Below are 15,941 nucleotides of genomic sequence, written 5' to 3'. Positions count from 1 at the left end.
AAGGAGTGGAAAGATGATGGGGGAGTTGGAAGGGGCAAATGGAGAATTAGGGGGTTGTAGGAATTTTTTTCAGTATTGGAGTTTTTGTGATCTGCTGCCTCTCCTCCTGGCAGTAACCCCAAATACACTCCATGGTTTATCAAGCAGGGCTGGATGGAATCAATTTTTTTGATCTGTTGGTACCTCATCTGAAGTGAATAGATATTTAAGAAGTGGCAAAATGTACCTCATGGATAACAGCATGCGTGGATTTGTTTCAGAGGCAGAACTATATGAGTAAAAGGTTTATAAAGAAAGACATATTTTAGGAAGGGGGTTCTTATGTAGTCCAGGCTGGCTTAAATTTGATATATAGTTAAGGCTAGCCTTGAATTCCTGGTGGAATTATAGGTACATGCTACCATGTAAGGCCAGTCATCTGATTTCGTGTGTTGGTGGAACATCACATAAGTGTATGCTCTTTAAACAGTTCAGCTCTCTACCCTAGCTGGGTCTCCATGGATAAAATGACTGTCCACTAGGCACCTTGCAAATTTCTTGTAATGGAAAGTAAGAGTGAATCATATCATCTCTAAGGATTTTTGAAGCCTGAGTTTATGAACTTATTCATTCCCTACAGTTCTTGAAAGTTATGGTCATCTAATATCTCAAACTGATATTGGGGAGAAATAGCAGCTCAAGCAACAATCAAAGTATTTGATAGGGAGTAGAGATTGCTCAACGAAGACTACAAGCCAACACTGACCTAAACAACAGCACTGTATGTATTTACTTACTATCATGAAGAAATGAATCAGCTTAACCACGCTTCAATCAGGAGGTCTGCACCTTTTGAAGTTTCTTAGACAGACCATCTCTGAGTTTGTCTTCATTCTATGAGGAAGCAGAAATATCTTGGAGATATTGTTTTCCAAGACCCTTTCCATCAAATATCACACAAAGACATATTTCACAGGTGAGTTCACTCCCACCTTTGCCAGTTCATCCTGGCAAAGCTCTATAGACAGGATGCCACCTACACGCCTCAGACTATCCATATCCCTGGACTTCCTTTTTATCATAGAGAAATTTCTGCCAAAATTTCAGCATGCTATATTTAAAAGTTCTCTATAAAACTTAGCCTTTCCCAAGTATTTTACATATGTTACTCTCTCTTGTCCCGCCTCATATGCAATTATTTGCATTTGTCAGGTGGCTTACTGAAACATGAAATTTCTATTCCAACTTATAACCATGTATCTGCTCAAATAAGAACTCACAGTGTTCAGAAAAAATTAGCCTACTAAGTTCATCTATCACAAGGCAAAAACATCATTTTTACATAGGGCTTAGAAGTACAGCTGTATTTCCCTGAAGTGATATCATTTGAAATAGTCAGCCTTTGTGTTAATTCTATTTTACCTTGCAGTTGGTAAAAGCCATTCTCAGCACCTACTTGAAATAAAAGTGAGGTAAACACTGGGTCTTCATGTGTTATAAAAGTGCAAAACAAGACTGTCCCAACCAAAAACTCCCCTTGCCCAGTGTAACAAAACTGTCAGGGAAAAACAATTACAACTGGAACTCAGACTATAAGCCTTGTCCACAGATCACATGACCTCAGCAAATCTAATTAATTATGCCACGTCTCAGTTTTCTCAAAAGCTCAAGAAAAGGCTATTTAGCTCTTTGCCAGCTCTCTGCCTGGCATCTGCATCAGGACTGAAGTTTTATTATAGTACCAGAAACAAGGGTCCCAGTGTTGTTTTCTGTGACTTTTCCAGTTACACAGTCACATACCACATAACACGAATTCACAGCTAAAGTTTCCCCACTAAATGCTTTCTGTTGAACTGACTTCACCCTTAAATCCTGCATCAGGGTTTACAGATACATGAAAAGTCTCAAGCCCTCCTGTATCCAATGCTGATTTCTCTAATTGATGTGCTTAGGGTTGGAGCCATTACGCCAGTGAATACTGTTTGTGCCCTAAACCTTTTCCAGACCACATATTAGCAAACAATGAAGAGGATTCAGTCCAAATGAGATCTCCAATCCTAACACACAAATGCACTAAATCACTTCAAAGACATAACGCGAAGAGTAATGGATTTTATGGTCCCAATCCCATTCCTTCAGCTTTTAAATCTCATTAAAAAGTCATCAAAGCTCTTCAAAGCATATGAATTCATCAGACAACCTCATCCCAATGTATTCAAGACTGGAACAACAATACTCAAGTTAGGCAGCTAGATTTCCCAGCAGTCCCTCTTTTACTTTGAAATCACTTCCAAAATAACTAGTGAAAACAAACAAGCAATGATCAGATGGTATTCAGTCATTATGTGCTGAGAACTTGATGCTACTTCAAAGAGCAGGGTTTCTGATCTCAGACACACAACTGAAAGCAAGGGTTGCCTCCACAGAATTCTACCATGGCATGCTGGGTCATCACAGGTCCAAAGCAGGGGGGGCACCGAGCGGGGACTGAAACCTCTAGGAACATGACCCCAGATTTTGTTGATGATATCCTAAGTATTTTGTCACAGTAACAGAAAGTTAATAAACGCAGTCAATGGAGTTAAAATTAATTACCACCTCATAAGATCAGACAGAAATTCAGAAAGAAATGAGTCAGATGAATCTAGATTTCTGTTTTCTGACATTATAGGATCTTATGGTCTTAACAGGTTAAGATGCAACACATATTTATACGACAAACTGAACATACATAAATGAAAAACGCAGGAAAAGTATTCAGATGTTTGTTCAGGGCATATGCAGGGGAACGGAGCCTGTGAGATGGCCTGAGCAGGCAGCAGAGTAAGAACCCAGGAGCATAAGGGTGGAAGGGCTTTAGCTAACTGTTCTTTACTCTGTATCTTGATGGCCCAAATCCCATGGAGGTTTACTTATTGAGATTTTATAGGTTTTTCTATAACAGTTTTGGCTAGCCCAAAATGTCCTCATATACTAGTAAAGCAGCTCGTGCCAACTCTTGTTTAAACAAAGGACTTATGGGGAAGTCTGAGGCTAGCCCAGGAGGAGGGGAAAGGGAGCAGGCTGTACTTTTCTGTAGCAATAAATTCTCAGCTATGCTCCAGCAATCTCCTAGTCATAAATGGAGGAGGCACTGCCTTAATTTACTTTCAAGTTTCTACTGAGGGTCTTACATATGAGCCCTTACTTTTATTTTTACTGTGAAATCAGGTATTTCTGACAGTGTCAGAATATGATGTTTGCAACCTGAGGTCATTTCTTTTTTAAGCCCTTTTGTGAGGTGCAGAATCGAGGGATAAAAAAAAAAAATCATTTTATTTAGGATCCTAGACAATTTCAGGCAGGAAATATTTCCTCTAAATCCTGCTTAAAACCTGAACATTCCTTAATCTATATCCCCCCCCCCCAGCACCAACACTTGGGTCATTGTGACTAGAGAAGGAGCCTCTGTGCTCTGCTAATGTTCTGCGTAGGTGATGGTTTGCTGAACGTTCTGTCCATACAAAACAAGGATACCATTCTATATCCTTCCTTACTGGCCCTCGACCACCATGAGGACTATTTTCACTGAGCTTAAAGTTCTTCCCTGCTAGCTATGTACTGTGCCAGTGCCATGTATTTCATTACGGTAGTGTCTCACTTCAAGATACCACTTTCTGCCGTTGTCAAAACCCCACACCAAATCTCAGTATCTAAAATAAACATTTCATTATTTCCCATGATTCTGTTAACGATGAGCAGTTCTGTTCCACATGGTATCTGTTGAGATGCCAGCAAAGTCCAGCATGCCCCAGTCACAGTGCTGCACTTGGGCCACTGCTGTGATGTAGAGCCCAACCTGGACATTTGACTAAGGCCATCCCCTATGTCCAAGAGGTTCTTTAGGCTAGCCATCAATAGGGTTGATTTCCAAGAAGAAAATCCCAGGTCCCAAATTCAGAAGGCCTATGTCACTTGAGGCTCTACCTTAGATATCATGCTAGCACAAAAAACAGTAATGGTGCCATAATCCACTGTGGGATGCCGTGACCATGCAGAGAAGAACAAGGCATCAGAAAAGACTTCTTTGAGAGCAATCATTTCACTCTGGTAAAGTGCTATGGAGGTGTAGAGGGTTGGTCAGATAGGGAAAGGTGGGGAAGGCACAGAGGTCAGAGTTTCAGTCAATAGAAAAAGCAAACAGAGATAGGTAATGGTCATTCGGCAATCCCCTGATTAGTTTATTAGGCAATCATAAATAATGTTCTGGATAAAAATCACTGTATTCATTGGAAGCCCTAGGAGAAAAGGACTGAACAAATAAAATTAAGCTGGATATGAAGGACATAAACTAAAGTTACTGAATAAATACAATCCTGAAATCCCAATGGACCTGAATTTGTTTTGTTTGTTTGCTTCTCTGACAACGGGGTTTCACTATGTATCTTTGGTGGCCTGGACCTTGCTTTGTAGACTAGGAGGACCTCTATCTCAGAGATCTACCTGCCTCTTCCTCCTGAGAGCTGGGTTTAAAATGCTCCACTGTGCTTAGCTCTAAGGTATTAAAGGTTAAGAAAGGTTGCTTTACTGTTTCTGCAAGCTATCTGTACATCATATACTAACTTTAGATGATGGTTTGTTTTAGAAATAACATAAATTGGCAATGCTTTTAGTAAGCCACTGTATTATCTACTCTGAATCTAAAACAATACAATGGCTTTTGGCTTTGGAGTTTTTATGGAGACAGGCTTGTTATGTAGCCAGGGTTAACCTGGGGCTCATGATTCTCCTGCCTCAGTTTCCTGAATGCCAGGATGGTAGTCATGTGTGACATATGGACTCTAAAACATGTTTTAAATTACAGAACTTGGAGCTGTATAATATACTGGTGGGTGGATAATTCTCACAGAGATGGCATAGGAAGGCAAGTTTGAATTCTTATTTCTCATTATTAAAAAAAAATTTCCTGACCAACTCCCCAAAACCCCCAGAGTAAGAAAACCCGTAATAAAATGGGGTCACACCCAGGCCCTCCACAGTCTCTTGTCACAGATTCTCCTTTTAGGTTACCATGCAGAGAAAGGAGGACATCAGTTAGTGACTCGTCATCCTTCTACAGCCTTCACAGAGCAGTCACGTGGACTACAGAAACCAGAATCTACTCTTTACTGAATAAGTAAACATGGTCAGAGCAGTTAAGTAGCTTCTCACAAACAAAAGGTAACAGAACCTGGGTTACGGCCCAGGGTTGAGCTTGAAAACATTGGTAATAGTCTTCCCTAGAAACACGCAGCTGCAAATACTCAAGAAAACATTTGTTATCATCTCTTTTAAAGTGTAAAAAAAGAGATTTTTAGATCTGGCAAGGACAAACTAATATACTTGAAAAATACTTAAAAGCAAGATGCAGCCACTCAATATAAACCCTTTCTCTGGGTTAACATTTATACATTCAGCTATGGAGAGAGCAGGCATGCCAGGATAAGGCAGAGCAAGAAGAACAGTCTTCCCTCTGTTCTCCTGAGACTGCAATCCTGCTGTGGTGAGGATGCAGAGAGTGGAAAGTGGGACGCCATCTTCTCCAGATCTCGTAGTGACCAAATGAGTGAGCAGAACAATGGGATAATCCTAGTAGATTCAATGAGTGGCTCATATGCAAACAAGATGCAGAAATGGAGTGGATGGAACAACCCTGAAAAACAGCACCAGTCAAAAAAGAGCTTCAAGTTTAGCTGCTCATGTTCCAAATATAGATAATGCTTGTTATGTCCCAACAGATCTAAATCTTAGGGAAATACAGGCATACAAGATGGACGGCCAGCTATGAAAGATTCTCAGTGGAAGAATGTTTGCCCAGCATGCACAAGGCCCTGGGTGAAATCCTCAGTTGATGAGGTCTCTGCTCTTATGTGTTTTATTGAGTAGGAAGAGAAGGGACAATAACCAAGTACACAGACATGGTGCAACCAGAAGCACTGTGAAGACTAGGAACCTCAAGAAGAGAGATTTTAAAAGAGAGTCAGTGCTCGTCACTCAGTCCCACCAAGGAAGATCATTCCATTCCGTAAGCTTGGGAGGCATGAGGGTCAGACAGGAGTGCGCTTGGGCTAATGACAGGAGCCTAGGACAAGGAGGAGAATGACAGCATGCCTGCAGCCAGGGCAAAAAGTTTGGATAAGAAACAACTCAGACGTGATGGAGAGGCCACCAAATGGTCAGAAGCAGCGGAGTGGCAAAACCTGTTGTAAGATTTTAAAGACTCAGGCAGTGGAAACACATGCCCACAACATGGATTTTTATCTTTGTCTAAAAAAGTGTTTCCAGAGTGGAAGGAGGACAATCTCACGGCCTTACCATCAAGTCTCTTGAACTTTGACTTTGAGGCCTGCCTGTGTTAGAGACTCGTGACACTTTTAAGACAATGTGCTGTATTCACACTCTGGAGTCCTGCTGCTGAAGTCAGTGAGCCATGTCACTTCCCAATATCAATGGCAAAGGCTCAGCCACAGAGCTACATAAAAAAACAAAAAAAAAAAAACAAAAAAACAAAAACAAAAAAAAAAAAAACTTTCATAACTATGAAAGAGGACCAATGTCTTCTGGAAGCAAACATGCACAGGGCTTGCACTTCTGACCTGTCCACTCAAGACAGGTGTAGTTATTTTACAGAAACATGGCAAATGACTAAATTAAATGTGGGAGCTCACTTGGTATAGTGTCTACCCAGAATGCTCAATTCTGGCTAGGCTCAATTTCCAACAGGGCAAAGAGGCATGGTGGTACACATCTGAAATCCCAGGACTTGGAAGGCAGAATTAGGAGAGGCTGAAGTTGAAGGCCTTCCTTGGCTACATAGTGAGTTTGAGATCAGCCTGGCATACAAGAGACTGTCTCTATGAATTAACCAATGGAACAACAAAAAGGATAACATACTAAAATAAAATGTGTAGGCATGGAGTCGAAATCTCTCACATATTATTATATTCCTTCAATCTTTAGTGGTCAAAAAAGTAACCAATCTTAACATACACATTTCTGCATATAAAACCCACAAGAGTGGGAAGATGACATTTTAATTGAAATAACAGATTTAAATTTTTGCTTAACCATTTTAAAAATATCAAAGCGATTTTACTCAAAACATCTGTAAGTATGGTACTCTTTTTCTGTATTTTTTTTTTTTTTGCACCAAGCTATCAACTAAATTGTAATAATCTTTGCCATGTGTTCACAACAGGAAATGTTCATTTTACCCTATGAATGCTGGTCAACTGGAAACTCTGCATTAGGGAAGGTGGCAGAATAAGACGCTGAGTGCTCACACGCTCTAAGGTAAGCAGGAAGTAGACAGTGCAACCCTGGTGATATTTTCTCCAGAAAGGCTGTACCTCCTAAACTCCTCTGACAGTGCCACCAGTGTCCAAATGCTTGAGACCATAAAGGACATTTCTCATGCAAACAACCAGAGTAAAGATGAGAGAAACTCAGAAACTTGTTCATTCAAGTTCAAAGAGTCCTGTGGTGATATTCTGTTTATGATCTAACAAATAATGCTTGCCTGAAGAGCAGAAAAGCGAAGTAGCCAGGCATTAGATTTTTTTTTTTTTTCTCGGAGCTAGTATGAATCCTGGGTTTGCCTTTGAACTTGAATGAACAAGTTTCTGAGTTTCTCTCATCTTTACTCTGGTTGTTTGCATGAGAAATGTCCTTTATGGTCTCAAGCATTTGGACACTGGTGGCACTGTCAGAGGAGTTTAGGAGGTGTTAAACTTCCAAATGCAGACCAAAGGGGCAATCCACCAGACCTCAGACTGCATCTCCAGACTATACTGCTCCTCAGACTTCAGACTGCCTCTGTCTCCACCAAACCTCCTATCCATTGAATGGTGTATATCATTCATAACATAATTATTAAACATATAGTAACTATTTCACATGAAAATTCAATAAAATAGTTTGTCAGAGATAAAAACTTTTTTGTTGTTGCTTTTTTGAGATAGGGTTTGGGTTTCTCTGTGTAGCTTTGGAGCCTGTCCTGGCACTCACTCTCTAGACCAGACTGGCCTTGAACTCACAAAGATCCACCTGCCTCTGCCTCCTTAGTGCTGTCATTAGAGGCGTGCGCCACCAATGGCCAGCTTAACAGCTGACTCTTAACTGCTGAGCTATCATCTCTCTAGCCCTGCTTTGCAGTCCCAAATGGCCACATACCAGGCTCCTAAAGTAGCACACTGAGTGTCAGCATCAGGGGACTGCAACAAGGCAACCAGATGGCGCATTTTAACTTTGCAGCTCACACTTTACAAGCTGGTGGGATCTGCTTCCTCTGGACCACTCAGACCTCCTCACCAGTTAGGTTATGGCTGTCTCACACCTCATCATGGCCTGGACATGTACTGAGGTACACTTCAGACAAAAGTGTGAGGGGTAGAATCACAATATTTGAAGTCTACAGCACAGGAGTGCTTACACCATCCTCCCTCCTCCCCCCACTGGGTCACTGCTATACAGCCTTTTATGGGTAACACAGGAAGGTCACACACCCCCACTTGGTACACATTTTGGAGCCCCTAAAGGCAAAAGCAGACTGCTCAATTTTTCTTTATAAATTTCCATATTTCTTACCCCCCAAGTCCTAGGCACCAAGTATTGGCTCTGCTGGTCTTCCTTCACATGCCTGCTTCTCTCACTAGAGGCAAGCTTCCTATGATGGCAGCGTGGAACAAGTGTACTGGAGCACACCCCAGGCCTGGCTCCACTGCCATCTGCATGGGCCCCACGCAGGTCCTCCACCTTCTGTCTCACTGGCCTCAGAGTGGATACTGAAGGTAAGACATCTCGTGTAGCAAGCCAGCTCTGGCTGGTGACTGTAAGCAGAATATGGCCAGGAACAATGGACTGAAGCAACACAACTCAGGCCATGGCTTTATTTATATGGTTTGGTTCCAAGGAAACCAAACAACAAATGTTGCCACTGATACCCTGGTAATATTGAAGCACTCCTACAAAGGAAGAGAAAAGTTTACAGTGGTAAAACAGGAAGGAGTCTGAGTAGAAAGTTCTTTTTAAATCTACCAGGCAATGGAGGGCAGGTAATATCCATAGATGGGAAAGTGAGTGGACAATAGACCACAAGAATGAACGCCCATGACGCCCAGCTGGTAGTCCAGCCTGCTACCTCCTGAATCCAGACGAAACCTTTCACAACACTGATGGGAGATGGCACACTGGTGTCATCAACTCATCTTCTCCCAGGAAGAAAGTGTGGAAAGGAAAGCATTGAGTAAGAGCCGCAAGAGAGACACAGGTCACTTTTGAAAGAACAAGCTGTTATGCTACGTGTGTTTCAGATTCAATGTCCACTTTCCTCTTGAATCAGTGCCTTGGGTTTCCAGTTTGGTGAATGGGACATCTAGTGGCCAAACCCTTTGCCATTGATTCCTCTGCTGGCACAGTGAAAATGTTTGGTGTACATCTATGGTAAACCCAACACCCTTTATCTGTGCATTAATATACAATGGCTGCTTCCATCTCCTTCCACTTAGGGTTCTGCTTCCGTACATGCTTCTGACACTGCCACCCAGGTGCATGGCTGCTTTGTCTGACCCCTTCTCAAGTTCAAGAATTCTGTGTGATTCCCAGAACTCAGCACAATTCAGTTACTAGTATCACTTTATTAAAGAGGAGACAGCCCAGGATCAGACAAAGTACCAGGCTGCATGTGGATATGTGTGCATGTATGTGTGTGTATTGTGCATGAGTGCATGTGTGTGCATGAATGAGTGTGTGTGTATGCTCATGTGTGCATATATGTGTGTATATTGTGCATGAGTGTGTGTGCCTGAGTGTGTGTGTATGCGCATGTGTGCATGCATGTGTGTGTGTGTGTGTGTGTATTGTGCATGAGTGTGTGTGTGTAAAATTGAGTCCAAGAACAAATGCATATTGTTTACACAGTAAACAATATATATAGCATAGTCTACACAGGAAGCCTTCCAAGAGGGTCAATACTTATTCAAAATGGCTGCCCTTTGAAGTTGTGCTAACAAGTTCTCTCCGAAGGTCAAATTCACCTTCAGGGATCAAACAAGGCTGTCAATTAAGTCCCCTTGCTCTGAGTTAATGACTTACAAAGGTATTCCCCAGGACTCCTTCCTCTTTGACACCCTGGCCTGTTCTGATCACCACAGGCTCTAGTAGCTCTCTGCCTGTCCTTTCAGAGTCCCTATTATCCTATAAGTAGTCACTCCATTAAGGGATTTTTCTTCCCACTAGCAATAAGCTCTGAGGTCCGGTCAGGATACATTATGCTGATTAATGTATCACAGGCTTACCATGCAGAAGCAGCCATTATATATTAATGCACAGATAAAAATTTAGACTTCCTGACCTGAACAGAAACCACAAATTATCTTTTCATCACCTTCAATTTACCATGTAACACACAAGGCCCTGCCTGCAAAGACTAAAGACTCACTGAAACTCCCTCCCATCAACAGGGAAGGGCATGGACTGGCAGGTGGCTCAGCACCATCAGGAACACTCTGAGGCCCGTGGGAGCACATGGAAGTTTCTTGTAAATCCACACAGGACTTGGGGAGTCATAAGATCCAGCTGCAAAGCTGGTGACAGGAAGCCGCCTGCACAGGTCTGCTTTCTTCTCTGGAGCTCCGAAGGACCCTGAAACTTCACCAGGAAGAACCAATGTCCTCTCTAGGGATTTTAGATTTGACACTCTGCATTTGGAAGTTTAACACATGATACTTTAAATGAGGGTGGGCTTTCTCATGGCCGAGCAGCACATTCAGGAGACTCCCAGGGTCTGCAGGATTCCTCCTCTGTGTACAGCAGATGAATCTAAGCAATTACTTGGCAGCCAAAGTCAGAAGGTGAAAAGACTGCACTGAAAAAGTCAATGTTGTCTTCCCTGCATCCCCAGGTAAGACATACTTTCCTATTTATATTCCACAGCACAATAGGTTTTTTGTTTTGTTTGTTTTTTTTCTTTTTGTGGAGCATTAGCCACTCAGGAAATGCCACCAGAGAGCCACTGCTGGCTGACAGACAGGCAAATAGAAATGAGAGTCACATTCACCACCAACTTGTGCCATGCCCCAAAAATGACTACCAAGAGAGAATGTCCCAGGTGATGAAGAGGATGGGACGGCCTAAGCTCAAACCTGGCCCTCTGAAGGAATCTGTGCTTTGATAAAAGAAGACATAAATGTAAGAGAGTGAAGAAACTGGCACACAGATGTCTGAAGTCCCCCAAGTAAGGGAATAATGATCACTGCAAGGTGCACAGGGTTGCACAGCTGGGGATGAAGGAGTGAGGAACAGAGAAGCAGGGGACTCATAAGTAGGAAGGACTAGGGGGACACTATGAAGGGCTGGGGGTACACACCATGAAAGACCCAAACAAAATCTGAATAGAAAGTCAAGGTGAGCTCAGGGGTTAACATATGACAGGGTGCACTGGAATTCTTCAGACAGATGTAGAAAAGAGATTAGGGTCAAATATTAAAGTCTCAAATGTCAAGTTAATAAATTTTCAGGATAAAATCCAAGCCCCAAGCCTAACAGATACCTGAGGAATTATTGTTTGGGGAAGCAGAAATAACTCTGGGAATTAACAAAGATTTTCACATGACGAAAAGAATTTAGACTGGCTCCTGCATGCAGAAAAATATCATTGAGCAACAGAATAGCAGGAAACTATCTCCAAGAACATATGACATTTCAGGGATATTAATTTGAAAACATTCATTGGTAAAAGCCTGACACTGAGGGTAAGAAGTCTAACTTTATTTTAGAATATATATCTGATAACCTCAAGAAGTAAAACATAAATGGACTTCACAATTAAATTTTCAAGTAGAAAAATCACAATGCTATAAAAAAATCACATTTCCAGATTAGCCTGGCCTATGATGCAACTAGACAAAACAATTAGATTTCGAGGAAGCAGGATTTTTCTGAAAGTCTTAACTGGCTTTCTTTTCAAAGAGAAATGAACTTGGTAAGTAGTATTTTAGACTAGAAGATATCTGAACACTTCAGTAGATTAAGTATTTTACTATATAAATATCACTTTAGAACAAATAGCCAATTATTTCATGCAAAGTTTTAACATGCACAAACAGACATTTAAAACACACACACACACACACACACACACACACACACACACACACACACACACACACGGGCTCCAGATCTAGCTATATCAATGGTACGGTAAGTTACCATCTTAATATACAGGGATGTTAGTCATTGGAAAAATTAGGCATTATGTCACTCACTCTACAATCAAATCTGTTGAAAATCAAATTACAATTACTCTAACGATGGACCAGCATTTTGTTTGTTTCACAACTGGTACCTAATCACACAGTTCTGTAGAAGTGATGACATAACCTAATTAAATTCATTGCCAAGTTTTTTTTTGTTGTTGTTGTTTTTGTTTAAACAGCTGTAGTTGGGCCCAGCTTTGTCAGTAACGAACCCATAAGAAAAGGCAGGCATAAAGACATGAGTTTGGCTTCTCAGGATCCACATTAAAAACAAACAAACAAACAAACAAACAAACAAACAAACAAAACCAGAAACAGTGAGTGGCCCGAAATCCCAGTGCTGGGAAGGTAGATACAGGAGGGTCCTTGGGGTTTTCTGGCCAGAGTAGCCAACCAGTGAGTTCCAAGTTCAATAAAGAGCCTATCTCAAAAAATAAGGTGGGAAGGGGGACATAACAACAGACACAGAGGAAATCCAGAGAATCATCAGGTCATACTTCAAAAACTTATATCTTCAAAATTCAAAAATCTAAAGGAAATGGACAATTTTCTGGACAGATTTCACTTACCAAAATTAAATCAAGAACAGATAAGCAACTTAAATAAACCTATAACCCCGAATGAAATTGAAGCAGTCATCAGAAGTCTCCCAACTGAAAAAAGCCCAGGGCCAGATGGTTTCAGTGCAGAATTCTACCAGAAATTCAAAGTACAACTAATACCAATTCTCCTCAAAGTATTCCACACAATAGAAGCAGAAGGGTCATTGCCAAACTCTTTTTATGAGGCTTCAATAACCTTGATACTCAAGCCACACAAAGACACAACTAAGAAAGAGAACTACAGACCAATATCCCTCATGAACAATGAAGCAAAAATTATCAATAAAATACTGGTGAATCGAATCCAAGAACACATCAGAGAAATCATCCATCCCGATCAAGTAGGCTTCATCCCAGGGATGCAAGGATGGTTCAACATACTGAAGGACATAAAATTAACAAAGAAATAAAATAAGGAGGCTTAGAAAAACCTCCCACACTAATAGCAGGGTGGCCTGACTTAAAAATCTAACCAAGGCCACAATGACTCGAGTCCCTGGAATTTCCTAGCTGGCAGCAATAACTCCCTTACAAGGCCTCAAGATAGCCTAACTAAATACCAAGAATTTCCAAAGGGCCACCCTCCCATGGGGTCATGAAGATAAGAACAGACTATCCCACTAGTTAATGTAGCAACAATTGACAAAAGAGAGTCCCTGAGAAACCGAAGAGATAGCTGCAATTACCGTTTGCTCAGGCAAGAACGATCAGCACATTCTGTGGGCTGTTGACCCAATTGGTGAGTCAGGAGACCATCTGGCCCCAAAGATAAGAGACCTCCAAAGGACCTGTGACTCTGGTCACATACCCAAACTCCCCCCTTCCCTAAAAGCTTGTGGTTTCTTCCTATAAAAGAGGCCTGCTTTTGAGGAACGGGGCTTCCTTTGTCTGCCGGACTGGGAGGCCCATTTCCGCAAATGTCCCGCAATAAACTTGCCTCTTGTTTTTACATCAGCTGGACTGGACATTGAGTTTTTTGGGGGAAACCATCCAATTTGTGGAGGCTCATCACTCTGAAGGTCTTTCAATATGAAAATCCATCAATGTAATCCACCATATAAACAGACTGAGGAAAAAAAACCATCTCACTAGATGCAAAAAAAGCTTTTGACAAAATCCAACACCCCATCATGATACAGGTCCCGGAGAAACCAGGGATAACAGGAACATACCTCAACACAACAAAAGCAATATACAGCAAGCCGACAGCCAACATCAAATTAAATGGAGAAAAACTCAATGCAATTCCTATGAAATCAGGAACAGGACAAGGCTGTCAACTCTCTCCATACCTCTTCAATATCATCCTTGAAGTTCTAGCTAGAGGAATAAGACAACAAAAGGAGATCAAGGGAATACAAATCAGAAAGGAAGAAGTCAAACTCTCACTATTTGCAGATAATATGATAGTCTACATAAGTGACCTGAAAAACTCAACCAGGGAACTCCTACAGCTAATAAACACCTTCAGCAAAGTGGCAGGATACAAGATTAACTCAAAAAAATCTGTAGCCCTACTATATATCAATGACACATTGGTGGAGAAAGAAATCAGAGAAACATCACCCTTTACAATTGCCACAAACAACATAAAATACGTTGGATTAACACTAACCAAAAAAGTGAAAGACCTGTACCATAAGAATTTTTGAGTGTCTAAAGAAAGAAATTAAAGAAGACACCAGAAAATGGAAAAATCTCCCATGCTCTTGGATAGGCAGGATCAACATAGTAAAAATGGCAATCTTGCCAAAAAGCAATCTACAGTTTCAAATGCAATCCCCATCAAAATCCCAACACAATTCTTCACTGACCTTGAAAGAACAATTCTCAACTTTATATGGAGACACAAAAGATCCAGGATAGCCAAAACAACCCTGTAAAATACAGGAACTTCTGGAGGCATCACCATTCCTGACTTCAAGCTCTATTACAGAGCTATAGTCCTGAAAACAGCTTGGTATTGGCACAAAAATAGACAGGTAGACTAATGGAGTAGAGTTGAAAACCCTGATATTAACCCACACACCTATGAACACCTGATTTTTGACACACAATCCAAATATATATGCTGGAACAAAGAGAACATCTTCAATAAATGGTGCTGGCATAACTGGATGCAAACACGTAGAAGACTACAGATAGACCCAAGCCTTTCGCCCTGCACAAAACTTAAGTCAAAATGGATCAAAGACCTCAACATAAACCCAGCCACACTAACCCTATTAGAAGACAAAGTGGGAAATACCCTTGAATTAATTGGTACAGGAGATCACTTTCTGAACATAACACCAGTAGCACAGACACTGAGATCAACAATTAATAAATGGGACCTCCTGAAACTGAGAAGCTTCTGTAAGGCAAAGGAGACAGTCAGCAAAACAAAACGGCAGCCCACAGACTGGGAAAAGATATTCACCAACCCCACATCTGACAGAGGACTCATCTCCAAAATATACAAAGAACTCAAGAAGCTAGTCTCCAAAACACCAAACAATCCAATTAAAAAGTGGGTACAGAACTAAATAGACAATTCTCAATAGAGGAATCTAAAATGGCTGAAAGACACATAAGAAAGTGTTCAACATCCTTAGCCATCAGGGAAATGCAAATCAAAACAACTCTGAGATACCATCTTACTCCTGTCAGAATGGCTAGAATCAAAAACACTAACGACAGTTTATGCTGGAGAGGATGTGAGAAAGGGGAACACTTCTCCACTGCTGGGTGGGAGTGCCAACTTGTACAGCCACTTTGGTAATCAGTATGGCGACTCCTCAAGAAAATGGGAATCAGTCTACCACAAGATCCAGCAATTCCACTCCTAGGCATATACCCAAAAGAAGCACTTTCATACAGCAGGGACATCTGTTCAACCATGTTTACAGCAGCATCATTTGTAATAGCCAGAAACTGGAAGCAGCCTAGATGCCCCTCAACAGAAGAATGGATAGAGAAATTGTGGTACATTTACACTCAGCAGAAAAAAACAATGGAATCTTGAAATTTGCAGGAAAATGGATGGAACTCAAATAAACCATTCTGAGTGAGGTAACCCAATCACAAAAAGACAAACATGATATGTACT

At 41.3% G+C, this 15,941-nt stretch overlaps 1 protein-coding gene across 1 annotated transcript in view; it reads right to left on the bottom strand.

The window, feature by feature from the left end:
* Lrrc8b (leucine rich repeat containing 8 VRAC subunit B) overlaps positions 1–15,941 on the bottom strand; it is a 63,684-nt gene that overhangs the window by 18,821 nt on the left and 28,922 nt on the right. The window contains exon 3 of the mRNA XM_027425880.2: positions 777–873. The gene's annotated coding sequence lies outside the window, so the exon portion shown is untranslated. The remainder of the gene's footprint in view (positions 1–776; positions 874–15,941) is intronic.

This window comes from Cricetulus griseus, chromosome 7 (assembly GCF_003668045.3).
Source record: "Cricetulus griseus strain 17A/GY chromosome 7, alternate assembly CriGri-PICRH-1.0, whole genome shotgun sequence".
NCBI classification, from domain to species: Eukaryota; Metazoa; Chordata; class Mammalia; order Rodentia; family Cricetidae; genus Cricetulus; species Cricetulus griseus.
The sequence above is the reverse complement of the archived record's forward strand: the minus strand, read 5'-3'. Positions and strand labels throughout refer to the sequence as shown.